The sequence below is a fragment of the Pan troglodytes genome, chromosome 18 (genome assembly GCF_028858775.2).
Source record: "Pan troglodytes isolate AG18354 chromosome 18, NHGRI_mPanTro3-v2.0_pri, whole genome shotgun sequence".
Taxonomy (NCBI): Eukaryota; Metazoa; Chordata; class Mammalia; order Primates; family Hominidae; genus Pan; species Pan troglodytes.
The window spans coordinates 59,213,200-59,234,802 of NC_072416.2; the positions used below are offsets into that span (position 1 = coordinate 59,213,200).

Consider the following 21,603-nt stretch of genomic DNA (forward strand, 5'->3'; position numbering starts at 1 on the left):
ATGGGGAGCTTTGTACAGTTAGAATGCCAGGCTCCAACCCTTCGATTCACCACCTAATGACTGTTCACATGGTCAAGATGTTGCACCTCTCTGAGCCTTAGTTTTTGGCTATAAATTGGAAATAATAGTAATGATACTTAATCTCATTTTATGGTGATTAAATGAGCTACACCTATAATGCTTTTAGCAGAATGTCTTCAAGGAAAGTAGGTTCTCACCACATACAAGTTACATGTTCTAAAATATAAAACACTTGCAATTACAAGATGACTGTCAATTGATACTGGGAGATGAGACAGTGCAGTAGAGTGATTATGAGTGAAAATCTTGAGTTTAAGTAGCTATAGATTCCATCACCCTCTCTGCTACTGTTATTTCAATAGCATTCATTAATTTACTCAGATTTTCTAAGACTCAGTTTTCAAATTTGTGGAATGAGCAAAATGACCATACCTAGTTCATAAGGATTATTATTAGTTATTATTATTAGTTATTGTAAGGATTAAATTAGTGATTTTATGCAGTGTACTTAATTAAAACGATCCTAATGTAGAAAAAGCACTCAGTAAGTATTTGCTGCTATTATTTACATTAGTGAAAAATAGAAGTTATAGAGAACATTTTATTAGAGAAAGTTAATAAAGCGTTCTTCTCTCTTCTAGGCCGAGTGACAATCTTCTAAGAAAAACTCACAGAACTGGAATTTGGAAGGCAAGTTATGGGATCTCAAACATGTGAGTAAAAACAAACTAAAAATGAGAACCTAACAAACTAAGTAGTAGTAGAACAAAAGCAGGGAATTGAGAGTAAGCTCCGCTGTAGACTTTGCTTCACTGTAGGTGGGTTTTGCGTGAGCCGGATCCATCTCACCTTGAAATGGATCCAGCCTAAGAGTGCTATGCAAATAACCAAGGTGACTGAGCCTGGGAGTCTATAAGTGGGTTTAATAAGCAGCCATCTGGGGAACTGCAGTTGGGGTCCAGCATATGGTCTAGGGAAATGCTAAGGAACCAAAAAATAATAATTCACCTTAGAAAGAATCAGTGAATGTTTGCCAAATTAAGAAGTTTTTAATGTAAATTATAAATGCTGACATAAGAATGTGTTGGCCCCTTTCTTCCCCACCTCTCAGTTCTGGCATAGAAATAATCAGCTGCCTAAAAATAAGGGTGGGAGAAGGGAGTGAAAAAGCAAAACAAGGTAAAATAACAGCTTTTAAACAAAGAGTTAGTGGGTGCAGCACACCAGCATGGCACATGTATACATATGTAACTAACCTGCACATTGTGCACATGTACCCTAAAACAAAGTATAATAATAATAAAAAATAAAAAATAAAAAAATAAATGACACCTCTGATTTGGTTACAACTGTAATTACTTCTTTGCTGGCATTTAAAACTAAAACAGAAGTAGAATTACAAAATCTTAGGGATCTGTGGATCACAGATGCTATGCAGCCTAACTTTACAGTAAAGAATTTTTCTCAGAAAAAAAAAAAAAAAAGAAAGAAAAAGGAAACAATTTTAAAAAGCCCCAAAACTGTGCTATTCTTAGCCTCCTCCCCAGTGGCAGACTGACTTTGGGGTAGAATTTGCAAAAGTAGAAAAAAGAAATAGCAATATGAATTTAAATAATAAAATTTTGATTTTTAAACAAGTATTAGCAAAAAAATTATAAAATGTTGAACATGACAACATGGAGTAGATCCACAAAGTAAGCAATCAGACACATCTGTGGGGCATCTTGGTCTGTGAGGTTGCAACTTCTGAATTAGTATTTTAGGTTTTGTGTTGACTTTCAGTGCTGAGGTACACAGGTGTTTCCTTGCAAATTCTTTGTTAAACTAGTGACTTTCTGATTGTGAGAGACTCTGATACCCATAAATGGAATAGAAGGGCACAGGGGTTATGCTCCCTTGACTACTATATTCTCTCAGATATTCTGAATTATCCTCCAATTTAAAACCAGTTCTAAATTTTAATAGGCAGTAGAACTATTTGCTTGATTTATCTTTTAAAAATTGCAGTGGCATTTTTACTCTTTTACAGAATCATTTTACTTTGCCCTTGGGTGCCAACACAATGTGTCCTTTAGATATATAAATTTGATGAACTGGTTGAATAGAACATTTCTTTTTCCATAAAATAATGACTTCTGTATTAACCACTTAAGCCTCCAGGCAAGTAACAGATCTTCATTCTTTATAAATAATGAGACTTTTTTATGGCAGATAAATGTCAAGTATCAAACATCCATTGTCAACAAACCTCTTTGTAGTGGGGAAGTCAGATGTCCAATGATAGCAATATTTCTGCTTTTCTCTCTTTGGACTACTTTGAAACCAGGGAAATTTTACTTTGCAAGGGAGAGAGACAAGTAAGAACATTTGCAACAGTCATAAACTTTTTCTGAAGTTATTACAGCACAAAGAGGAAAACTTAAAGAACACTAGTTTAGACATCAGTCACTTTTGAGTTTGAATACAACATTCAGCATTGAAAAGCTGTGTGACTATTGACAAGTAACTTACCTTCTCTGATTTTGTTTGTCCACCAGATAATCACACACACACACACCCCTAGTGTTCCAAGTTTTAGTCACTAGCAAAAGTTATGTTTATAACCAATTTGTAAGTTTCTCTTCATTTATATTTAACCTTCATTATAACAAAACAGAGACTTCAGATTCAAAGGTTTTTTAAAAAGGAAATCAACTGCAATTTTAAAATATTCCTTGAAAAATTAGGTTTCTTTTTGCTATCTATTGAGTTTCCCCATTCCTATAATCCCTTTAATCTTAAAAGTTCAAGAAATATTTACTAATCTAATATTTGGGAAGGAACATAGCATAGGTGAATGGATATGAGATTTGTGTTTGTATTCAGCTGTGTAAGCGTGAGTTATTTTGAACTCATGGTTTCTTAATTTGTAATACTAAAATAAATATATCAAATAGTACTTTTATAACAATTAATATATAAAAGCAAGGTGGCTGAAGAACAGAACAAATAATAACAATAATTCCCATTATTAAATTCTAGGTAGTGTGTTATAAGTTGTGAGCATTATAAATGGCTATTAATTTTGGTACCCGACAAGAAGTTTAAAGTAAAGTAAGAACACAATTAAGGTAGAGAGTTACAGTACAATAAAGCTGAAGCTTGGCTTTATTTTGACTGAATCATGGCTGTACTCTAATTACATTGTTCTTATGATCACTGACTTTTCTGAGTTCCCATGTCCTCACCTATCAAAGAGCATAATAGAAGCATGCACACTGATAGACATACATATTGAATGGGATTCAATAAAAATGTTTATTAAATACATTTTAATATAATTATTGCTAATATGTATTGTTTCATATATTCATGAGGTAAAGTCACAACTCTTGATTTATCTAATAACATGAACCCCTAATTTATTAGCAAGAAATCTAGTTTCCTTCTTTTGAGACTCCTCTCCTTCAAGCTGTCCCCAAACTCCTAAGAGTTGCTCTGTCCAAAATTGGAATCTATTCTCTTTTAATAGCAGGTTATAGAGAAAACCCAATTCTGTTCAGTTAATTACTGTCAACACTGTTTGCTATTACACAGGGTCACAATTGAATGATGGTCCTGCACACTCTGATAGATGATCCTTGTCTATTTACTGGCCCAGATCCCTGTGCAGACCATGATGAATTCTTAAGAGACAATGATAGCATGCCCTCAGCACTAAGATGGCCCAAATGTGTCCCAAGTAACATGGCATGCCAAGGTTATAACTCTTTGCAACTCCCCTCTTCCTCTTTTTTTCATATAAATAGCAACTTCTAGGAACCATGGGGTCAAAGTAAGTGCTATTATTGTATATTAATATTTCCAGTGACTTTCTCCTTCCAAGGAATAAGAGGGCCTCTCAAAATACAACAGAAATTACTGTACTCTTCTCTCAAGCAATGACAGCCTACTTGCTTTAGCTTTGCATAAATAGAAAAAAAAAGAAAGAAAAAAGGAATAACTATTCTAGGTGATACAGTGACATATTCTCTCTACTGCTATATAAATATTAAGCCATCATTTTAAGCAGCCCACCAAAGTGCATTGGACTTAAGCTTTACTTTGGCAGACATGCTATGCAATGAGAAGGCATTGCAATGAGGTACAAATCAAATTAAAAACCATGGTCTTCCACCACCTCTCAGAGTAGAGCTCAGCACAAGAGGACCATGCATCCCTCATTATTTAAAGGTACTGGTGCACAGAAGCTAAAAATATGTGCTTTATAGGCACTCTTGTGTTTGAACCTATTCTAATAAATTAACTACTGGGAGATCAAGATGGAGAAGAAACAAAGGACTGAATATCATGGTCTGAAGACCAAATTATACCGTATCTTCAGTGGAGACTCAAGGAAGATGTTTTAAGCTGGGAAAGTCCATGATAGTATCTGTGCTTTAGGAAGCTCATTCTGGAAGTTGGATAGAAAACAATACCTCTTCTTAAAGGCTGTTTTCAGATCAGAAATCAGAAAAGCATTTAATATAAAGCTTTAAAATTTCTTATAGAAAATAGAGAAATTTAAAATAATTTGGGGAAAATGTGAACTATCTCTGATAAGGTTTTTCTGTGTCCCTACCCAAATCTCATCTTGAATTATAACTCCCACAATTCCCACATGTCATGGGAGGAGCCCAGTGGGAGGTAATTGAATCATGGAGGCGGGTCTTTTCCAAGCTGTTCTCATGAGAGTGAATAAGTCTCACAAGATGTGATGGTTTTAAAAACGGGATTTTCCCTGCACAAGGTCTTCTTCTCTTGACTGCTGCCATGCGAGATGTGCCTTTCACTTGTCATTATTGCGAGGCTTCCACAGCTATGTGGAACTGTAAGTCTGTTAAATCTCTTTCTTTTGGGTATGTCTTTACTGGCAGCATGAAAACAGACTAATATAGCAAATTGTTACCAGTAGAGTGGGGCGATGCTGAAGATACCCAAAAATGTGGAAGCAACTTTGGAACTGGGTAACAGGCAGAGATTGGAGCAATTTGGAAGGCTCAGAAGAAGAAGAGTAAATGTGGGAAAATTTGGAAATTCCTAGAGACTTGTTGAATGGCTTTGCCCAAAATGCTTATAATGATATGAACAGTAAAGTCCAGGCTGAGGTGGTCTCTGATAGAAATGAGGAACTTGTTGGGAACTGGAGCAAAGATGACTATCATTATGTTTTAGTAAAGAGACTGGCAGCATTTTGCTCCTGCCCTAGAGATTTCTGGAACTTTGAACTTGAGAGAGATGATTTAAGGTATCTGGCGGAAGGCAAGGAGGAGCAAGTCACATCTTATGTGGATGGCAGCAGGCAAAGAGAGGGTACCCAGCGGAAGAAATTTATAAGCAGCAAAACATTCTAGAGGTGATTTGGGTGCTGTTCAAGGTGTTCAGTTTTAAAAGGGAAACAGTGTAAACGTTTGGAAAATTTGCAGTCTGACAATTCAATAGAAAAGAAAAATCCCATTTTCTGAGGAGAAATTCAAGCCAGCTGCAGAAATTTGCATAAGTAATGAGGAACCAAATGTTAATCACCAAGACAATGGGGAAAATGTAAGTTTGGGAGGAAAAAATGGTTTTGCAGGCCAGGCCCAGGGTCCCTCTGCTGTGTGCAGTCTAGGGACTTGGTATCCTGTGTCCCTGCCGCTCCAGCCATGACTACAAGCATCCAAGATACAGCTCGGGCTGTTGCTTCAGAGGGTGGAAGCCCCAAGCCTTAGCAGTGGTGTTGAGCCTGCATGTGCACAGGAGTAAAGAACTGAGATTTGGGAACCTCCTTCTAGATTTCAGAGGATGTGTGGAAACGCCTGGATGCCCAGGCAAAAGTTTGCTGTAGGGGCACCAGGGGGCCCTCATACAGAACCTCTGCTAGGGCAGTGCAGATGGAAAATGCGTATCAGAGCTTTCACTCGGAGTCCCTACTGGGACATCACCTAGTGGAGCTGTGAGAGGAGTGCCACAGTTCTCCAGACCTCAGAATGCTAGATCCACCAACAGCTGACACTGTGTCCCTGGAAAAGCCACAGACACTCAATGCCAGCCCATGAAAGCAGCCAGGAGGGGTGTATACTCCACAAAGCCACAGAAGTGGAGCTGCCCAAGACCATGGGAACCCACCTCTTGCTTCAGCGTGACCTGGATGTGAGACATGGAGTCAAAGGAGATCATTTTGGAGCTTTAAGATTTGACTTCCCTGCTGGATTTTGGACTTGCATAGGCCCTGTAGCCCCTTTGTTTTGACCAATTTCTCCCATTTGGAATGGCTATATTTACCCAATACCTGTACCCCCATTGTATCTAGGAAGTAACTAACTTGCTTTTGATTTTACAGGTTCATATGCGGAAGGGGCTTGCCTTGTCTCAGATGAGACTTTGGACTGTGGACTTTTGAGTTAATGCTGAAATGGGTTAAGACTTTGGGGGATTGTTGGGAAGGCATGATTGGTTTTCAAATGTGAGGACATGAGATTTGGGAGGGGCCAGGGTAGAATGATGTGGTTTGGCTGTGTCCCCACCCAAATCTCATCTTGAATTGTAACTCCCACAATTCCGATATGTCGTGAGAGGAAGCCAGTGGGAGGTAATTGAATCATAAGGGAGGGCATTTCCCATGCTGTTCTTGTGATAGTGAATAAGTCTAACAAGATGTGATGTCTTTAAACATGGAAGTTTCCCTGCACAAGCTCTTCTTCTCTTGTCTGCTGCCATATGAGATGTGCCTTTCGCCTTTTTTCGTGATTGTAAGGCCTCCCCAGACACATGGAACTGTAAGGCCATTAAACCTCTCTCTTTTGTAAATTGCCCAGTCTCAGGTATGTGTTTATCAGCAGTGTGAAAATGAACTAATACAATCTCTGACATTAAAATATTATAATAAAAGCAATTTTGAAATATTCTAAAATCAATCTACAAGTATAATCAATGAAATATACAATTCAGTAGGAGTTTGCCATCCAGAATTTGAAACTTAAAATATGGCTATTATATGTAAAGTAGTGTAGCATTGGCAGAGGGAGAGAGAAACAGACTCATGGCAGATTAAATAAAGTATGCAACACAGACAGGTATTTTACGACTTTAAACCATTAAAGAGGGACCAATTCAATAAACTGTTCTGTGAAATTGGCCAACTATTTGAAAGAAGTATAATGGTAGATTATTATTTCACATAATATACATAAGAGTATCAATATGAGGTAAATATTTTAAGACTAAAATGAAAGCTAACATTATTTGAAATAATGCATAAATATTTATGTAATTTTTGTACAAAAAGGATTTTTGAATAAGATACCTGATATAGTTTGGCTCTGTCCCCACCCAAACCTCATCTTGAATTGTAGCTTCCCCAGTTCCCACGTCATGGGAGGGACCTGGTGGGAGGTAATTGGATCAAAGGGGTGGGTCTTTCTCATGCTATTCTCATGATAGTGAATAAGTCTCATGAGATCTGATGGATTTATAGAGAGAGCTTCCTCTGCACAAGTCCTCTCTCCTTTGCCTGCTGCCATGTAAGAAGTCCCTTTGCTCATCCTTTGTCTTCCATCATGATTGTGAGTCCTCCCTAGCTGTGTGGAACTATGAGCTCATTAAATCTCTTTTTCTTTATAAAATACCCAGTCTCAGGTATGTCTTTATTAGCAGTGTGAGAATGGACTAACACAATATCAAAATCAGAAAGTACATGGGAAAAGTTGATAAAAATTTTAAAATATTTGTAAAGATATATTTGTGTATAAATATGTATAACATACAAAAATTAAACAACACATTTCGTGTGTATAAATCTCTTTTAAATAAATGAAAACAAGGTAAACATCCCAATAGCAAAATAGACATAAAACAAATAATTCACAAAAGACAAATGAATTAATGCAAACAGTTAATAAACGTGTAAAGCAAACTGAATTTTTTTAGTACATCCAGAGATTTGAGGATAAGAATAGGGATTATCATATTTCCCTTTAAAATCTTTAAAATGAAATTTTCCATTGTGAGAATAGGTGCAGGGATATAATTTTATAAAATTTTGGTAGGAACATAAATGGAATTCCTCCTCCAAAGGCAATTACTGCTAAGAAATATTTAGAAATATGTATTAACTTCTAAATTGGGAGAACAGGAGACGGAGAGAGAGAGAGAGAGAGAGAGAGAGAGAGAGAGAGAATAATCCAGGCAAGTAATAAAATGTGGTTGAACTAAAATATTGAACTATGAAATTTAGCAGAGGAGACAGATTTGAGACCTAATTTCAATAACAGGTGTAATAGGACATTGTCAGATGTTCATGGGAGCCATTGTTCAATCTGCACCTACCCAGAAGAAAGACTTTCAACTTCCCAACCACCAAAAGCAAATCTAATTCTATCAGACTCATGAGGAATCTCAAGTTTACTACACATTTCATTAAAAAAAGGAGGGCTTTACAAAGCAGCCACTTAATAAAAGTCATCCAATTGAATAGTTTCCTTCCCTTCTGCTCCCACTCCTAAAGTTTTCCAAAATTTTCCAGGATCAAGAATTTCATTTTACTTTCTCATAAGTCCTTTGTCAATCCCAGCATTACCTATGGCAGTGCTGCAGTGATTCAACGTCTGTAAGAAAATTGAAGCTTGAACCTCCTTGGAAAAGCATGTCTTCCTAAAGATTTTAACCTTAATGGCTTATCAAATGCTTCATTTAAAAAGGCAAGTCTTTCCATTGATAGAATGCGAAGAGGTTCTACTCTCAAAGGACATAACGTTTTTTAATTTATGAACTTATTTTGTTACCTTCAAATTTATTTTAAGAAAACAACCCTGGATGTGAGTGAGTATTTCTCTGTAAGAGTCTGCAAATGTTTTCTAGAATAGCACGGAATTGTATTCTAGAAAACCATAATAAGATATAAAACATACAAATTATAGTAGAAGCATATGATAAAATTATATGCTGCGATTACAAGTAATATTTTAGAAAATATTTTATGTATACAGACTAAAGGAGGAAAACTGCAAAAATTATTATTTTGTTATTGTTTTTTATGTTATCTGTGAATGGAAATTTCAAGTCAATTTTCTTTATTCCTGTATCAAAGAATTGAGAGTGGACAACTTATGTCCTCAAATCCCAAACCAAAAAAAAAAAAAAAAATCAATTGCATTTAAATTATTCTTGACTTGAAGAACACTGGGTTCCTATATTCACCAGTATGTATTATGAATACCTTGCTGCTATCATTGGCAACTTTTCTTCTATAGCCAATTGTAAAAATGCCTAGAAAGATCAATATTGCATTAACATTTTGGTCATTTAGATTTCTTTTCAGTATGAATTACATTGCTACTTTCTTTCCAATGACAACTGGCTCTTAGCGTTTTTTTCCCTAAGAATAAGAATAAAAAAAGATAACATATAACATACATGCAAACTACTATATTCGTTTCATGCTTTGATTTTGTAGAAACTTTGAAATACAGTTCAAGCAGGTATTTATGTTGCATTTAAATCAATCTAACTGTCAAGGTTATTCTCTGTGACTTATAATGAAATCCCGCTTAAAGTAGGTAAATGCATTCAAGAAGATTGCAAACACATGTGAACTTACAGATTCCTATTGCTCCACTTATGACTAGAATGAGTGAGACCAGAGAAACAAAGTGAGTGGCAGTATTTAGGAGAGATTGCAGGGGCACTGGTTTCCAGTCCAGTGTTTTGTACAGCACACTTCCCCAAATGTTCTCAAATTCCCCCACACATTTGCTGAAGAAACTGGAGAAAAAGGCACATCAGAGGAGGTAGCTAACTCCAGGCCCATAGGCTGTATTTTCATTGTTTAACTTGACATAGTTTATGGGCTCATTTATCTCTGACCATCATGGTCTCCTTATTAGCTTTTCTGTAAAAGTGCTTTTTAAGGCATTGAACAAAATTCGTGGAATATATACATAAATGAGAATAGTAAAAGTAAATAAAAGACTAAATGAGATTTTACTTTAAAAATCAGTCATTTGGCCTGCAGATATAATATATCAATAATAATTCAATTTAAAAGTTTCTAACTCCTTAACTTCAGGTGTGTAAAACGAAAAAAGTATTAAGACTAGCAAATTTTAGTGGTATTATTTTTTAAAAAAATTTGTTTACCCATGGCCATTTTGCCTTTTAGATGAATGATAGAAATGTTTTGAAAAGATTCAGCAGTTCTTTCCCAATGTCTTTTTTTGAAGAATTGTATTTGTTTTTTAGATTAATCTGGGAAGAATTGGCATGTCTCACATTTAGAATCACACACTGTCTCTCCAATTACTAAAATGACCTTTTATATTGCCCCATAGAGTACTGCTTTATTTTACAGAACCAGATCATTAATTTTAATTGTACATATTACTAAGGTTTATACATTTTGAGCTTTTTATAATTTATGTATTAAATTGAAATCTTAGTCTAATTATTTATTTTTAATATTAAAATGTTCTATTTTTAAACAAACTTTCTTATTAGCTTTAATAGACTTTTGCCAGTAGAATAGCTGTGTTTATTTGGTAAATAATCATATCATTAGCAAGCCATGTAATTATCGTTTCTACCTTTCTAATATCTACGTTAATTCTTATCTAGTCTGTTATGCAACACAGAGTTAGTGAGCTCTACTCCTCCAAGGAAGTCATACTTTTTTAATGTTTCTGAAGCTACAATCCTGAAAAAGAAGATATCTTTCTTTTTTGTGTCCAAAGCCTTCTCAGTCAAGTGAATATTAATAGGCTTTTACTGTATCACCTGCAAGCTCATCCATCTACTGAACACTTCACCCTAGTGTAAAACTTCTTCCACTGCTAAAGCAGAAAGTAAATATTAATAGCTTCCAAGGAAAATAGTTGAGGGTCCAAAGTAATCTCCATTGAATCAAGAACACATGCAAATTTATCCATTCATTTGCTACACTATGTAAGGCAGATATTATGCAAACAGAATAGCAGCTATATATCATACAAAGACAAAAACAAAATGCCTTACATATCTTCAAGTTGTTCACACATGTTGAGTAGTGCCTTGTACAGAAGAATCATCCAAATATCTTTAAAGTAATACCTACTGATGCTTGGAGTCCACCCCTCTAATTTTTTTTTTTTTTTTCGAGACAGAGTTTTGCTCTTGTTGCCCAGGCTGGAGTGCAATGGCACGATCTTGGCTCACCACAACCTCCGCCTCTGGGGTTCAAGCAGTTCTCCTACCTCAGCCTCCCGAGTTGCTGGGATTACAGGCATGTGCTTCCACACCCAACTAATTTTGTATTTTTAGTAGATATGGGGTTTTTCCATGTTGGTCAGGGTGGTCTCAAACTCCCGACCTCAGGTGATCGGCCTGCCTGGGCCTCTGAAATTGCTGGGATTAGAGGCATGAGCCACTGCGTCTGGCCTCCAAAAAACATGTTTTAAATGCTCTGACTTCTGCTCGGGATATCCTGAGATTCATTATCTTTTTAAAATGTTAATTAATAGACTTTATGTTTTGAACCATATTGGGCTCACAGGAAAATTGAGTGGAAATTACAGAGAGTTCCCATACCCCTCTCAGTCACCACCACCCTCCCCATCCAGATTAATTATCTTGTTAGGGGATTGTAGTCATGATTAAATTTGAGCTTCTTCACTTAAAACTGAACATTCCAGGAAGTTCTTTACATATGAAATGTAAACCTCTAGAAAAAAAGGGTATGATTATTCAATACCATTATCATGTCCTTACACATGAAACATCTTGGGAGACTAAAGGAGGAGTTAATGAGACTCTAGAGTTATTTTATTTCCTCTTTTCACAGCATACCAGGGAGAATATATGTCAAGAGACTAGTGCTGAGAATTTAGAACATAAAAATAAGGTTACTGGTTGTGTTGCTCTTCATTTTTCTAATTTTAAGAATCCTTATGCTGTTGAAAATACTTATGGTACTTGGCACTTGTTAAAGAAAGTCACTTAATGTTAAAATAGCTAATAGATATAGTTTAACATGAAAGAAATATTGTTTAATTTGCTATTTTATACTATTTAACCAGATTCTTCATTAATTTTTTTTATCCAATAACCATTGTAGGAAGACAGTGCAAGTGGTAACTATTGTATATAAATTTTATGACCTATGTGAGGTTAAAAAAAAATCAAGAACAGAGGTAGAAAAAAAAAGAATTGAAATAACCCCTGTTGATTTTATGCACAAATAATTCTTACATTTTTACGTTATGCTATGCCAATATATTGACAGATTATTAAATTTACGGTCAGAAGTAAGGGCTACACTCACTTTCTACAATTGTGTCTATATTCATTTCATAGGGTTGCTATAACAAACCACGATCTAGGTGGCTTGAAGCAAAAATAATGTACTGTCTCACAGTTGTGGAGGCTAGAAGTCTGAAATCAAGTTATTGGCAGGACCATGATCCCTCTGAAGGCCCTGGGGAACAATCTGTTTTGTGTCTTTCTCTTAGTTTCTGGTGTTTGCTGGCAATACTTTGCTAGTAGATGCATCATTTTAACGTCTTCCTCATTGTTGTGTGTGGTTCTCTGTGTATGTCTGCCTCTGTATCTCTTCCCCTCTTCTAGTAAGGCCACAAGTCATATTGGATTAGGGGCCCATCATCCAGTATAACCTCATCTTAACTAATCACTTCTGCACAACCCTATTTCAAAATAAGGTCATAGTCTGAGGTTCCAAGAAGGACATAAATTTTTGGACGTTTTTTTTTTTTGGAGACGGAGTCTCGCTCTGTCACCCAGGCTGGAGTGCAGTGGCATGATCTTGACTCACTGCAACCTCCTCCGCTGAGGTTCAAGAGACACTATTGAACCCAGCAGAGTGATTTGAGGCAAATCTCTTACAATTGCATGTAATGTTAACGGACTGAATGTTTGCATCCCCCAAAATTTATGGGTTGAAACCCTAACCCCCAATGCATATTTGAAACTGGAGCCATCAGGAGGTAATTGGGGTTAGATGAATTCATGAGGGTAGGGTCCTCATGATGGAAATAGTGTCCCTATAAGAAGAGGAAGAGATACATCTCTCAACACTCACATACTAAGGAAGAATATGTAAGCAAGCACACAGTGAAAAAGCATCTGTCTGCAAACCAGGAAGAGTGCCCTCACCAGAAGCTATCTCAGACTTCAATTCTCCCAAAATCTAAGAAAACTCTATTTGTTTTTCGAGCCACATAATCTATGGTATTTGTTATGAAAGTCTGAGTTGACCAAGACAGATTTTGTTACTGAGAAGTGGGGTGCTGCTACAACAAATACCTAAACATGTAAAAGCAGCTTTAGAACTGGATATGAGTACAGGATGGAAGAGTTTTAAGGTGCATGCTGAAAATATGAATGATATAGGCATCCTGATGAGGTATCAGACAGAAAATGAGAAACATGTTACTGGAAGCTGGAGAAAAGGTTTTTCTTGTTATAAAGAGGAAAAGAACTGTGTTCTGATGTTTTGGGGAAGTTACAACTAGTGTACAATGAAATTGGGTAGTTAGATAAGGAGATTCCTAAGCAAAGTGTTGAAAGTGTGCCTTGGTTCCTCCTGACTGCTTATAGTAAAAATGTGAAAGAACAGAGAGAATTTGAACGAGAAATTGTTACTCAAAATGGATCCAAGTCTTAAAAATTTGAAAGGTTCTCAGCCTGTTCATATTGGGAAACATCAGAAAGCATATTTAGAAGATAAAACCAAGGGTGTGGTAAATTATGACTTGGAAAAAAGCTTATGAGATTATATAAGCGAGAATACTTTAAGTTTGAAGTAAAGGAGATGAAGACAAGACTTCACTATGGATCCATGGGTGGGGGACTACCACACAGGGCCACTGAGGCAAAGCCACCTAGAGCCTTGAAAGTATGACTTCCATCAGACAGAGCCACAGGGGCAAGACATGGCCCAGAGCCATGAGGGTGATGCTATTGCCCCACTGAGCCTGGAGGACAGAGAATCAACCAAGAAGGTTAATCTCGAACATTATAATCTCTAGAATTCCCCTTGCTTGGTTTTGCACTGGCATGGGACTCGTTACTCTTTTCTTTTTTCCTATTTCTTTCTTTTGGAATGAGATTGCCTATTCTTTGCTTGCATCCGCATTGTATTTTGGAAGTACATAACTTGCCTGGTTTCACAAGTTCACAGCTAGAGAGGAATTTTGCCTCAGGAAGAATCGTACCTCAGTTTTCATGCATTTCTGATTTTGATGATATTTTGAATTTTGGAATCAAGAGTTGATGCTTGTATGAGTTAAGTATTTTGGGGCTGTTGGGATGGAATGATTGTATTTTGCATGCCCTAGGACATGAATGTTGGGGGGTCAGATATAAAGCTACAGACTAAATGTTTGTGCTCCCCAAAATTCACATGTTAAAGTCCTAACCCACAATGTGATGGTATTTGGAGATGGGGCCTTTAGGAGATAATTGGATTTAGATGAGTCATGCCAGTGAGATGCTCATGATGAGATTAGTACTTTTATAAGAAGACAAAAAGAGAGATTTCTCTCTGTCTGCCCTCCTTTTTTCTCTCTCTCTCTTTTGTTTCCCTGTCTCTCTCTCTCTCTCTCTCTCTCACACACACACACACTTCACACACTGAGGAAAAGCCACGTATGCACACAGCAATAAGGCATTAATCTGCAAGTCAGAAGGAGCCCTTCCCAGAACCCGACCATGCTTGTTCCCTGATTTCAAGACTTCCAGGCTTCAGAACTCTGAGAAAATAAATCTCTGTTGTTTAAGACACTGAATCTATGGTATTTTGTTATGACAGCCCAAGCTGATGAAGACTTATCTTATTTATGTTTTGTATATAAGAAAGTAATCCTACTTACCTGAAGGGTTGTTTGAGATCATATGAAATAAACATGTTTATTGAACTGAATCTGCAAAAATATTGAGGGATTATTATGTAACTAGCTCTATCTAGGGTGTGTTCTAAGCATCTAAAAACAATGAAGAAAAGAATGCTGCATTTGAAGTTTTTGAAGTTTAATGTGCATTACTTCACTAACCTTTAGTTTTTTTCATATTAAAAAACGACACTGTGAATTGTCCCAAAGAGGACTAGTGAGCATTAAAGAGATGGTACATTACAGGCTACCTATCACATAGCAGGTGCTTCATTGATGCTAATCTCCTCTCCCTCTCCAGTATTAATAATATTAACTTCATATTAATATAGATTTTTTACTTCATATATAATTCGTGTTTTTTTAGTCTACATTCCATGTATACACTAACATGTAACATGTTTATGGTCTTAGTTCTTGAGTTTCAGAAAACAATGTCCAGTCTGATGAGGTTAAATGTCATCCCATTGCCTACAGATTCAAGTTCAAAGCATTTATACTGGCATTTAAGATACACTATAACCCCAAAGTAAATTTTACAGCTCATTTATTAAAATTTTTTTCTTCAGAATACCTGGAATTCCTATTATGCCTTCAGCACATTCTATAACTCTCCAAAAGCCATACCTTTTACTGTGTCCTCCCCTCTACCTGAAATGCTTCTCATTGATGACATTTGTAATCTGGAATTTAGGATTCAACACTAGGCAAGGCAACCTCTGTTCCTTTCTGAGTTTATTGGGAAACTGAAATAATTAAATAAGGAACTACAGTATAATGTCATGAAACCAGGATAGGAGAAGTGAAGTCCCTGGGACTCAGAATGGAGCATCTAATGAAGGCTTCATGGAAACTGTATTTGATCTCTGATCTCAGGAAGGAAGAAGTAGTGGAGGATGGAGAGAAGATTGACAATAATCTGTGCAAAGAGTATAGAGTGTTTAAAGTCTTGTAGGCAAAAAGACAGTTTGACTTTTTCATGAAACTGAAAGAAATTTATTCTGATTGGAGCATGGAGTTCGGAGGAGAAAAAGTGGCGTAGTCATAAGTGATGAAGCAGGGGAGCAAATGAACAGCTAGATCATAAAAGGCACAGTGAGAGAAATTAAGGACTCTGTATTTTAGGTCAATGAGGAGCTATTTTTTCTCTGACTGATTATCATACAACAAAGCCAGGGTCCTTCTTATTGAGGCTACCACTAATTCATACTCTTTCTCCCAAACTTCTACTCTGTCTGATTTCTACATTACTCAATAAATACTTGCTGAATTGTGGTGTAATGTGAATGAAGGGCAGACTTATTCCAAAAAGGAACAATCAACTCCATCTCCTTTAAGTCATTCACTTGTTTATCATTCTCCAAAGGCTTAGGTGAGAAAAAAAACTTGAAGTCAGCACATCCTCTCTACTGCAAGCAAAAAATGATCTTTTAAGAATTTGAATAGTGTTTTTTGAACTCGCTAAATATGTCAGACTTCTCACTAAGGCAAAGCAGTTAAAAAGTTGGAACCATCAAACACTGCCAAGCAATAATTTGAGTTCTCTCTGTTCACTTTTCAATTAAAATTTCAATTTAATAAATGGAAACACATTATCTGATTTTCAAATAAAAGAAATCAATAAATCTCTATGATACGGATAACCAGTGAGTCAACTCTGAGAAAATGGTTTGTATAAATTGGCTAATATCTAAATAGGGCTCCAATAATATTTTTAATGGAAAGATGAACCTAAACAAACAAAAACGTAGATAAGAGATAAAATGTAATTTCACTCTTCTCAGAAAAAAGGGAAAAATAATAAACCAAATTAAAAAAGGATATGATTGAGGGTTTGTGTTAGAATTAATAAAAGGAAAACACCAATATCCAAAGTTGTATATGCCATCATAAACTTCTTTATATCTGTGGTACTTAAATTTTATTTGCTCTCTATGCCTGCATTCTTCCTAAGATATTTTCCCTGAGTTCAGTTGTATTGGAAAGTAAGATTATATTGCTATTGAGTTCATTTTCCTAGTATATAATACCAAACTGGGTTGCAATATCTGACAGATTTATGACTATTTGCTGAGACGTATTTTATAAAATGGCAGAATAGAAGGCATTTTTTTCAATCTGCTCTTTGTAGCAAACCTTCACAGAAAAAAAAGACAGTTTTTAAGAAGGAAGAGATTACAATTTTTTCAAAGTCTTTTTTGTCTGTAGCAAAGGATATTTCTGAATAATATGTTGTAAAATAACATATTACAGATGAAACACACAATTCATTGCTTATCCTATAGAGAAAGACGCCTTCCTGTCTCTGCTAAATGTGTGAGTTCATGGGTATATAAAAATAGAATGCACTTGACAATGAAAGTTACAAGCTGATGGATGACACCCCATTGTCAAACAATTGATAGCTAGTGAGGAATTATAGTGACCTTGTAGTGCAGCACAAATAATTCAGCAGCCCCTGAAGTATGCTAAGCAGACTAGCTTCTCTCTTAGGGGTGCCTGGGTCACTTAAGTCGGGGAAATATATATCTTTAATTTCCTTTAGAAACATTGTAATCACCTCTAGGCAAGTAAGAGAGTGGGTAATTTCAAGGCAATTCCTTAGGATGCCTTTTAAAACATTATTTCATCAGCAATGGTTAGATATAGCCCAGATCACCCTAGGGAATTGGTCAGAAAGACACTGGAATAGAAGTACACGTATTTAAATGTTATCTTCCTAATCAAAAAACAGTGGTACATAATAGATTATATCGGCTATGATCTCAGCCAGACTTGAGAACAAAGATGGGTTTACCACTTGCTAGCTGAAGGTGCTTAGGCACACTTCAGTTTTCTCATTGATAAGGGAATAAAAGGCATCTTTCAAAGATTTATTGCAAGGATTGGACATCATAATGTGTATGTGGGACCACTCCCACATACACTCCCACATTAGAGGTAAGATAACTTATCTCATAGCACTGACAAATACTCAGGAGGTGGAGCCACCAGGAATCTGCAGCAAAAAAGTGTAGGGACCACATGGGAAAGAGCCATCTAGAATCATTTTAAAAGACACATGGCTTTGTTATTTGTTGCTACCCTTAAAAATGTTTTATATAAAATGAAAGGAGTATTTTTAACTCTTTTGAACATTTTGGGTGAAGACTCTTCTTTGGTAAATGCTGAATTTGGAGATGGATTTAATGCATATATGTGGTTATTATTTAGGAGAAGAAAGTAAGGGATAGGAGGAAAAAGATGTGGGTCATCAGCTTCTACATGGGAAAGAAAACCATAGGTGTCCTTAAAATTATTCTGAGTGAGAGAGGAGATGCTATGAGAGGTAAGCTGAGCCAGAGGTCATTAAAGGGAATGAACTATGCCTGAAAGCAGATGATTTTGTACATGAAGATCCCAGGTTCTCACTGGTGCTCAGTAGACTTTTGGCTATCTCCTTTTAAGCAGAAGTCACTGAGAGACATGTAGATATTATCACATGGATACCCAGGGAATACAAGATGAGAGGCATCAAGCTGTCCTTCATACTCACAGGCAAAGCAAACCACTGGTGGGGAATGAGTAGGGCACCTACAATGGAACAGATTATTAGAAAAAAACTCCATTTTGACCAGATATAATTTGTGCCTAAAAATCAGCTATTCCAGAAATGCACTGAGAATTATATTTTTTGAGTGTTCAGTTGGACATTGGATTGTGAGTTTTACATTCTCAAGAGGCTCACCTTCTAGAAGTTCTCACCACAATAAACTGTGTAATTGGAAAGGATTGATCACACCAATTCAGAGAGGAAAAGTGTAGACCAGGTTGGAGCTCAATGTTGAAAATTTTGGGGCCTTCAGGCCAGTTTGGCCCACATGAGTTATGACATGGAGGCGGAAGAAAACTCTTTTAGTCCTAGTCATTCATTCTATTTAATGGAAGACATTTACTAAGCATGTAAAGTACGGTAAGAACTCTGCCGGCTCTGAAAATATAGAGTCTGATAAGGTTTTTTTTTAAAAGATAAAGGAATGTGAAACAACAACAACAAAATTCTTAAGGAGTATGTAAGAGAATCTCAGGGGATTCCTACAAACATAACAATTTTTATCTTTTTAAAGGCTGTTACATAATCCGTCTGAATGTGTCTGAGTACCAGTCAGCTCTGTAAGACCTCCGAGATTTCTATTATTCTCTGATGCCCCCTAATTTAGCAAATGGTGTGTACAATGTATACTTTCAATAAAACTAAACAAAGATCAACACATACTCTGGCAGCAACCCTACCACCAACAAACTTGAAAGGCAAAAGGCAGTTTGCCATAAAGATGTTTGCTGAAAAAAATAAATCCCATTGACATCTCAAAAGTACTCTTCAGAGAAAATAGTTTACATGCCTGCTTTTTTTTTTCTAAGTAGTTTGCCATCTCTTTCACAGACAAAATGATATTTTATTTTTCTTTTTTCCCAGGTAAAATTTTTTCAAGAATTCTGCCAAATCCTTTGCAACCACAAGCACAGTGATTGTTCAGTCGATGGTGGCACATTTCTTTTAATTTCATTGTAATCAGAAATACATGTTTTACTGAAAAAGCAGTAACTAGGAGCACAAAAACGTCTGCTAACTAATATAGTAATTATTATAATAGCACTTGTGGAGCACTTAGATAGCCCTGGACCTTTGTTCTGTGTTGTTTGTGCAGTGTCCTTGGTTGGTTGTTTTAGGGTTGGAAAGAGATTTAATTATTATCTCTATTTCACAGAGATGGAGGAGACTAAAAATTAATACATGACTTTCCCATAAACCTTGACCTTTCAAATGAGGAGTCTTGAACTCTCTTTAGTATCAAATCTCTTTTTCATTACACTATAGCAAATCCCACTTAGAAATAAACTTACTTAGTAAATTTCATAATTTTTATCAGACGATTTTCATTGATGGCATACACCTTTTTTGGCTGCCTATTTTGAAAGGTTAGTATTGACTGGAATGCTTTTTTTTTATAGAAATGTCTTTCAAATATTTCCATTTTGTTGTGCCAAATATTATTTTCAGAGTTTGTGGTTTACAAAGAATAAGTAAGTATCCCAGGGGTTTGGGTAACACCATTATTTTCTCGTGTATAAAAAGGAGGTAAGACTAGGGTCCATTTCTTGTGGCTGTACCTGGGATTAAGTGAATTGACAAATATGAAGCCTTTAGCACAGTGCCAGGGACACAGTATATGCCCAACAATGTTGGGTTTGTTATTTTTTAATGCAACAGGAGATAAAAGGAGTAGATAAGTAACCTAATTAATATCAAACAATTACTTGGCTATATGGTCACAGATTATTTAATGAGTGTTTACTGCAAGTTGTCCTGTCTCATACTCATAGCAACCAATTTGGGTAGAAATGTAGTTCTATTTGGTTAGAAGTTGAGGATCCATTTAGGTTAACCCCAAATCCCATGGCTAGTGTCTGCCAGAGCGGGTGTATGAATTTCAATTCTGCAAACATATCAATTAGTATACATTTTGTATCAAATAATAAAAATCCAAATCAATGGGCTTAAACCATCAGGAAATGTATCAGCAGTACACATCACTGGAATTCTGGAGGTAGGCCAGTTTCTGCTTCTCACCTAAGCTAGGTGTTGTGACTCCATTTATTCATTTATCCATTTATCTACACATTTCCCATCTTGCCTGTCTTTTTGGTATCAGCATCATGTTCCATCAGAAAGTTGTGTACTCAAGAATTTCAAGGCTTCATCTGGATGTGACAATATGCAAAGGAAGAGAACATGCTTCTCCCAGCCTTTCAAGCAATAGTTCACCAAAATTCAATTTATTGATCACTTGTCAGTCCCTGTACAATGATTTTATCTAGGAAAATGAAATTTTCTGATAGGCTTAGGACTTATAATGTACATATCCACACACACACAGAAGCAAGTAGATGAAAATCATAAGATATTAAAATGTTAATTTTCTGAGAAAATATATTTCATTTCCTTCTAAAATGGGTTTTAAACAGTAAGCAACCAAACTAGTTTATTCAATGCTTATTCTATTATCCTCTGTGAGTCCTTGGTCCAGATTCTTGCGTTAGAAAAGTAAAACAGGGAGACAGGTCATTCACAGGACATTCACCGAGTGAACACAATTTTTTAGCTAGCTGGACTTTGCCCCCATAGCTTACTGATTGCATGACTTTAGTGAAATGGCTTAACATCTTTGAGCCTCTGTTTCTTCATCCATAAAATAGGTTTCTGTGAGGATTGATTCAGACAATCAAGCTGCTTGACAAATTTGCATTGTTGTCAGGGAGCCGAAGTAAAACTCAGGTAGAGAGAAGGCTGTGAAATCTGTTGGACTGGGATCACATCTAGGCTTGCACATATTCCTAAGCTTCTGTGCAATCTAAAAACAAAACAAAACTAAACTAAACTAAAAAAAATACACAAACAAAAGCAGCATCACATTTGTTGTGAAGATACAATAAGATAATACACAAAAAGTATTTAGTCCATTGTGTCTCTCAGAGTAAGCAGTCCATGGATATTTTTGTTATTAATATTACTACAGAAGTGCAATTTCTTTCATCAAAGAGTTTACTGTCCAGTAGGAAAAAGAGATAGAAGAGTAACAAATAAAATATATTACAAGGATTTTATAGGCATGAAATTGTGTAATTTTGCAAGTCCACAAGAAGTAGCATTGTCTCCTTGAGGGGTCAG

At 36.1% G+C, this 21,603-nt stretch overlaps 1 long non-coding RNA gene across 1 annotated transcript in view; it reads left to right on the plus strand.

The window, feature by feature from the left end:
• The window catches only part of LOC129137349 (uncharacterized), a 240,257-nt gene that overhangs the window by 63,613 nt on the left and 155,041 nt on the right, over positions 1-21,603 (plus strand). Inside the window, exon 2 of the long non-coding RNA XR_008539815.1 lies at positions 663-734. This is a non-coding gene — a long non-coding RNA (uncharacterized LOC129137349). The remainder of the gene's footprint in view (positions 1-662; positions 735-21,603) is intronic.